Genomic DNA, 7,372 nt, shown 5'->3' with positions numbered 1-7,372 from the left:
ACCACATGAGCAGGAGATGAAACGAGTTGCTATGCCTTTATTTGCATTTTATTTAAACATCAGAAATACTTTATCTTATTCTGTCCATCTCTAGATGCACAATCTACCTGATCGTATACCTCGATAAATGCTGAAAAACGCTGTCACGATGCAACTACAGTAATTCTCCTCCTCTCTTCTTCTCTCTATCCATTTCAACTGACAACACACCCACACTCCGCACACCCTCTCGTGGTGCTCAATACTGCACAATGGTCTCGCTCTACTCTCTCTCTCTCTCATACTCGCTCCGCTCACTCTTCACATCGCCCCGATCGTTCACTGCTGCCCCAGCACGCCCTGTCTCTGGATCTTCTGGAACCAAGGCTCGCAGCTTAAGGACGTCCCGTCGGTCCCGGGGACGAAAAAAAATAGTGTCGGGGAGGATAAAAAAATATTTTTGGGACGAATTCTGGACGAGAGATGAACGGCGATGAAAATGAAACTGACTGCACGTTTTGTGTAGCACCACGCTCTCTCACACACCTCCTTTCGCTCACCACACTCAAAAGCCAAACATTTAGCAAACAGCCGCGAAATAACACACACACACACACACACACACCACACCACACACACACACACACACACAACAACACCACACGAGGCGGAGTTCCTACGGAATATAGGCGTTGCCTGAGAGCGCCCCCAGAGGGGGCGCCAAAATTTGCAACAAAAAAAAAAAAATGTTTTTTTTTTTTTTTGCTTGGCGCAGTTTTGGCGCTCCCCCTCGCTATATCTGCAACCATATTGCTTACATAAAAAAAAAAAAAAAAAAATTCTAACATAAGGGAAAATGAGCCAAAAATCTAAAACGGTCGGTCGGTCTAAGAGCCTCGGCTTTAGGTGTTCACAGTCAGAACATGCTAGAGCGCTGTGCATTGATGGGTATCGGTCAAGTGTTTATAAAATTGAGCATTGAGGAAAGAAAGACTAACGTTAGAGAACTATGAAGAGGCAAAAGCCATCTGGGGCGCAGTATAAAAACAGAAGAAAAGAAGAAGAAGAGAAACGTGCCAAGGTGAAAGGTATGCAATTTTGATTGTATTGTCAACATTAGCGAATGGATCATGTAATCTTGCTAGTTAGCCAAGCCAACGTTAGCTAGCCAGCGTTTGTTATTGCCATTCAGTCGAAACTGTCATAAGGCTATTTTCTTTGTGTCATGAAATAGAAATATTAGTGTTATTGATATTATTATTGTTTGTTAGCTAAGTTGTTTATTTGTTTTAATTCTTTAGTGTGCACTTTACATTTATTCTTAGCTCTTGTTCTTGCTTGTAATAAATAAAGCTGCAGTACTTTACTGTATAACTGTTAAGATGTTTTGATATTTTTTTTGGGGGGGGCGCAGTGGTGAAGCTCGCCTAGGGCACCAAATGTGCTAGGTCCGCCCCTGAGTGTTGGTGATCTACAGTGTTGTCATTCTTCTCTGAACACCAGCAAGACCGCTAACACCCTATTTCAACAATCACACTCTCTGTAATTGACATAATTAATAGATAGTTTAGCTTCTCATCATCATTTGCTGTGGCCCACTGATGTTAACGATCGTAACTGGAAGGCTGTCTGCCAAACGTAAACATTTCGCCACGTGACAATCAGCCAAACTCTCGCGAGAGTTTTACACAAGACGGATCCTTTCGAGCCATAACCCGGTTTTTGGCCATCTTGTGCTCAGGCTCTGTGCACAAGATGGCATCTATCAACTTCCGGCGGCTGGGCGTGAGGCCGAGTACTTCCGGTTGGAGTAGAGAGGCTTGTTTGAGACGAGTTGCGGCTCGCCTCGAAAGTAGATGAGATTAGCCGATCGCAGCCGGGGGAGGTCTCAAAAAACTCGCCTGAAGTCGGACAGTTCGGAGTCGGCTTCTTCGGCTTCTTCTTCTTCTTCTTCTTCTCTCGGTTTTTTGGCGGATTGCAAACAATTTAAGGTGCATATACCGCCACCTCCGGAGTCGGCTTGACTCGGTTTGCGTTTATAAAGAATGCACAAATGTGTCAGATATGTACTAAGTAAATACATTTGTTCCTGCTCAAGATTAGATTCAACTTTATTGTTATTGCACAGATTAAAGGTAGGCCTACTGAGACAANTAAGTGGCACCAGAGTATGATATACAGTGGGGCAAAAAAGTATTTAGTCAGCCACCAATTGTGCAAGTTCTCCCACTTAAAAAGATGAGATGCCTGTAATTTTCATTACAGGCATCTCATCTTTTTAAGTGGGAGAACTTGCACAATTGGTGGCTGACTAAATACTTTTTTGCCCCACTGTATATCATACTCTGGTGCCACTTAAATTAAACTGGACATAAATGAGAGAACTTGTTTAGCGTTAACACTTCATAACAGCAGCAGCCATAGGAGCAGTGTAAGGGCTCAGCTGCGATGTCATTACCTGAAGGGGCCGTTAGCAGGGATGGGCGCCGCAGCAGAGAGCCACGGACAGTCCTGCGCCTGAGCTTTACACTGTGTCATTACGCTGTCATACGGGACGTCCTCCCACACAGGCTCTGCCCTGCAGGAGCGGAACAGAACAGTTCATAAGGAAGCACAAAGAAAGCACAACAAGATGACTCAGACTCTGGTCAATCTTGAATTATTTAACATAATTCATGGAGTTATGTAATAACTCATCACTGAGGGAAGCTTACATGTGCTCCGTGGATGTTGTTGTTATTGAGACACATGGAGACGATGACCAAGGGCAGCACTCTGTTCCTCTCACCTGAAATCATATGAAAGCTGATGAGACTCAAACACTCTAAGGCAGGGGTTCCCAAAGTGGGGATCGCGACCCCGAGTGGGGGTCGCGAGATGATTACAAAATGGAAAATAAAATAAAAACATTATTTTAAAAAATGGATTAATTTTTTTTTTATTATTAATAATAATAATATATATAACACCCCAAAGGCTCTTTTAAAGAGCCACCCACTTCCAACTAAAGAACATTCTCCTCTTCACTACACAACTACTTGAAGGCCCAGAACAGTGATCTCCCCCCTTGCACTATATGTATTGAGGTGTACATCACATGCAACAAATCATATATTACACAAAGTCACTCAATTTAAAAACACACACATTATAGAGAAATAAACACTTAAAATATAACCCCTCCCCCCCCGTCGACAGTCCCTGGCACTGTTATTTTGGGGGTCGCGGGCTGAAAAGTTTGGGAACCCCTGCTCTGAGGCAACACAAAAAAGGCAACTACAAAAAAGGAAGTCATTAAAAACACCTTTTTTCTGCTCAGTGAGGAGTGGCCATCGTCGTTACATTTCCTAACAAGACCTTTCGTTTTAGCGTCAGCCGTCCTCTCCACCTTTTGCCGTCTCAGTCTTCTTGCAGCCTTACTTCTAAAAAGAAACAAAAACGAAATGATTCTCAAGCGGATTTCATAGTTACATTAGAGATCATGAGGTGTCCATGATTAATGATTGATATCCTATTAAGTCATTTCTCTGTAAAGACCTTTGAGACCGGCTAACCATTTGATTGTAAAAAAAAAAACGTGTTGACACTTACTTGAGACAGACTTTCTGTTCGGGGTTTCTACAGTAGCAACGCTCAGCTTCGGGTTGAGTCGCACGTTTCCTCACAGGAACCTTCGAACAACGAAAAGAAGCACATTTTATTTTGGGGCCACAATTTGAAAAACTGTTCCCGTCATAAAAGTCACCTTGGCTTTGTTTAAAAAAGTCAAGAACCGATTGTATGTATTCCATCATATGCTGTCTTTTAACAGCTAAAACGACGGACAGGCTCAATGAATGAATGAATGAATGAAACCCGCTCTATCGAAATCAGTCGGAAGTCGCAACGGCTCATTTCAAAATAAACGTGGATTTGCGTAAAAAACTATTTTTCCGGGGTTCGGGTGAATTGTTTGATTTTAAAACAAACAAAGTCTTGGCTTTCAGAATATGAAACTTTTATTTCCAAACTCGCACGATAAATACATTATTTAAGCTTGTAAAGGGAAGATGACAGGCAATCTGCTCTTCCGCAGCACCGCCCCCCCTCCCACCGGCTGACATTATGAATGTAAGCATAGAGTAATCATAAATAACACGGCAGGGTCCGTTACAGTTTGTTTTCATCTGATTTCAATTACCGTAATTTTCGGACTATAAGGCGCACCTGAATATAAGCCGCAGCAGCTAAATTGAATGATGTGTACATATATAAAGCCGCACTGGACTTTAGCCGCAGGTGTTTTAATGTTTAATTACCATATGTAAGGGTTTGTGCACAGAGGGATGTCGGGAAAGAGGATGGCTGGTTTGAGGAAGTCCCATTTATTAACATATTCAACAAACAAGTTTGCATATTTGCATAACGTATTCAAGTGTACCATTTAGTGCGAATAGTAAGCTACAGAACATGTACTGTGCTGTGTAAACTGTACTGTATCACATAGCGTTTCAGACACACAAACTTTTCACTTTCAAAACTCCCAGCGCACGTACCGGCAGTGATCTACAGCAGTGGTTTCAAACCAGTGGTACGGGGACAAACTGTCTCGCTCTCGTTAATGTCCTGTCTGTCTTGCTCTCGTTCTGTCTGTTCTCCGTACACCACTCTCGGTTCACTTTTCACTTTACGCGCTACCTGTCTCACTCTTTTCCGTCTCCAGCTTTTCCTGCTGGAGCCCGCCGCTTAAAGGTGGGGGCCGGCGGACCGGCCATAGAGCCCATAGAGTTAAAGGTGGTGGACTTTAACCTGTAAAATCCATAGATTTGGAGGTCCCTTAGTGCTCGTAGCTGTAAAAAATCCATAAGATTAGCGCACCGTTATATAAAGCCCAGGGTCGAAAAATGGGAAAAAAGGCGCGGCTTATAGTCCGAAAATTACGGTAAACAAAGTCTTGGCTTTCAGAATATTAAACTTGTTTCGGCAAATTCAGATGATAAATACAACTTGAAGGTCTGTAACGCCAATAATTACAAGCGGGGAACGGAGTAATTTAACGTCACAGCAGGCATAACAAAAGCCGGAGTTCTCGGTGAGAGGTTTCCCGGGAAACAACACAAACACACAAACCGCAAAATTACACAACACACACACTCACGAGCTACTCCCCGACCAGTAATCCAAACGAAATACCCTTACCTCCGTAGTATTTTGATAATTTGCTCCGCTTAATAATCAATCAGATCGATGGATTCCAGAGAAGAGAAAACTTTGAAGGCTTTTTCTCAAAATGATGACTCGGTGTTAGTCAGTTATATAATGTGACATATTTCGCTTATATTTGGAGTACAACAACAATCCTGATTTCATTAGAAAGCTAGGAATCTCCTCTTTCCAACAGTGTATACAATCAAAATGTTGTCTTCGGCGGTCAATGCGACTGGATTCGGATAGAGCAGGTCAACATATGATATATATTTTTTAAAACCCCACTTTTGAAATGGTTAGATTAGGAAAACAACAGCAGCCACTGGCCTCTTCTTGAACCACAGATGCATTATAAACGAGACGGAGAAAGGCAGACGCACCTGCACACAGCTGAGATTGCCCATCCCATCTGTAAACATTAGTGAAAGGTCTTCTGTCCACCGGGCAGGACGGAGACATCTGGCAACTACCAAAATGAATCAAACAGTTAGAAAAGATCAAACAATAAGTGTAAAAAAAATATATAGGTCTTAAGAGCCTTTTTTTATGATACAACAAATTGTATAATTCACATCATCAGTTCTAACAGTTTTCCACTGATAGTCACCTCTGCCCATGTGAAGGAGACATCTGAGGCAGAAGACGTGGCAGCAGCTGTCGGGCACGGCGAGGCTCGCCCTCAGCCAGGACACGCAGAGGCAGAGATAGGGAGCACCCTCTCCGGCCTCCTCAGCGTCGCCCCCCATCAGGCCGGCGCCCTGGCTCGTCGGTAAACACCAACACAGATCTTTTAAAGTTTATTGATGTTTTCTACTGCTAGTGGTGAGCAGACAGTCAAAGCTGCACCTATATCCAGCTTTAGCAACTGTAGGATGTTAAACTACACTGATAATTTCATACTGCTCATGCAAAAGATATCCCAACATTGTGCCCGACAACAGCCACTCGAGTGTGTAAAGTCTTCACCCACTTCCAGCTCCAGTCATGTCTGCCCGGGCTCACCTGATCACTGCAAAACAAAGAAGAGGAGAAGGCTGACTGTGACGCAAATGACAGGAGCTGATCTATGTGCACTTTGTTGTCATTTTGTTCAGCCCTCAGGAAGATGTAATTCATTTCATGAAAGAAAAATACTGTAAAAAGACAGAAGTGATTTCGGAACTGTTAGATTGTCCCGTTCGTAATTACTACAGGACCAGTGGTTAGGCAATCAGTTCACTGTGTTTCCCTTCCTATTTTGCAAGAGTGCTTTAACAATGGCCCTACACCTGAAGTGGATCGCCTGCTGAGGCTACCAGATGTACAGAGGCCTCAAATATTTACAGATTTAACATATTTATTTGCTCTCAAGGTGCACGGCGTCGCATTGGATGCATTTCGAATCCTGGTACCAGGGATAGTGCATTGCTTGGTTCCTGCCAGGTGTTTGTGTTCTGAGCTCAGCTCTGCAATGCGCCATCCGATGTCGATACGTAGAATGTAGTCTGGTAGAAGCAATAATCCCTCAGTGCGTGCTGTATTGGACTGACACGGTACGGCATTCAGGCCACTCATTCTAGTGACGTAGTTGTATGCTTAGGTAAGAATCTACAAACGCTTAGCTTAGATTCTGGTCTGAAACGTCTGGTCCTCTAAATCAGGGGTGTCTCAAACTACAGCCCGGGGCGCAAATGCATGCTCTCTATTTTGTATATCAGCCCTCAGCTAAATTAAATAGTATAATAAAATATGCCCACACAATTGGCAAAGCATCTGCCTATTGTAGTTCCTTGTACATATTAGTATTCATGTGCTTAATAGAACCACCATTTTTCAATAAAATGCAGTCACACACTCAAAAAACGGTCTAACCATATCCTTAGTTGATCAAGAAAAAGGCCCAATAAGACATGTAGCATAACCAACCTTGAAATATACCCTTAATATTTCTCTTATAGTAGATCTGAGTCTTCCTGTTTTAAGGGAATGGCTGCAACAACATATAAATGAAAACCCTACGGAGAGGCTGTCTGTTTTTCATCAAATTAACATAATTTACCTACATTTGATGTATTTCTTAAGTATTATGCGAATATCATAATCCTCAGTAGGGCCCAGGGCACCAGGGACCGCATCGGTACAATGATTATACTGTACTGCTGCGCCCTCCGGATGGAACAGAGTTGGGACAGCCTTAATGCTCCTAATTAGATGATGCTCTAGGTAA

Source organism: Notothenia coriiceps, unplaced genomic scaffold (assembly GCF_000735185.1).
Source record: "Notothenia coriiceps isolate Sejong01 unplaced genomic scaffold, NC01 NC01_scaffold00037250, whole genome shotgun sequence".
Taxonomy (NCBI): domain Eukaryota; kingdom Metazoa; phylum Chordata; class Actinopteri; order Perciformes; family Nototheniidae; genus Notothenia; species Notothenia coriiceps.
This window is presented reverse-complemented; position numbering follows the sequence as displayed.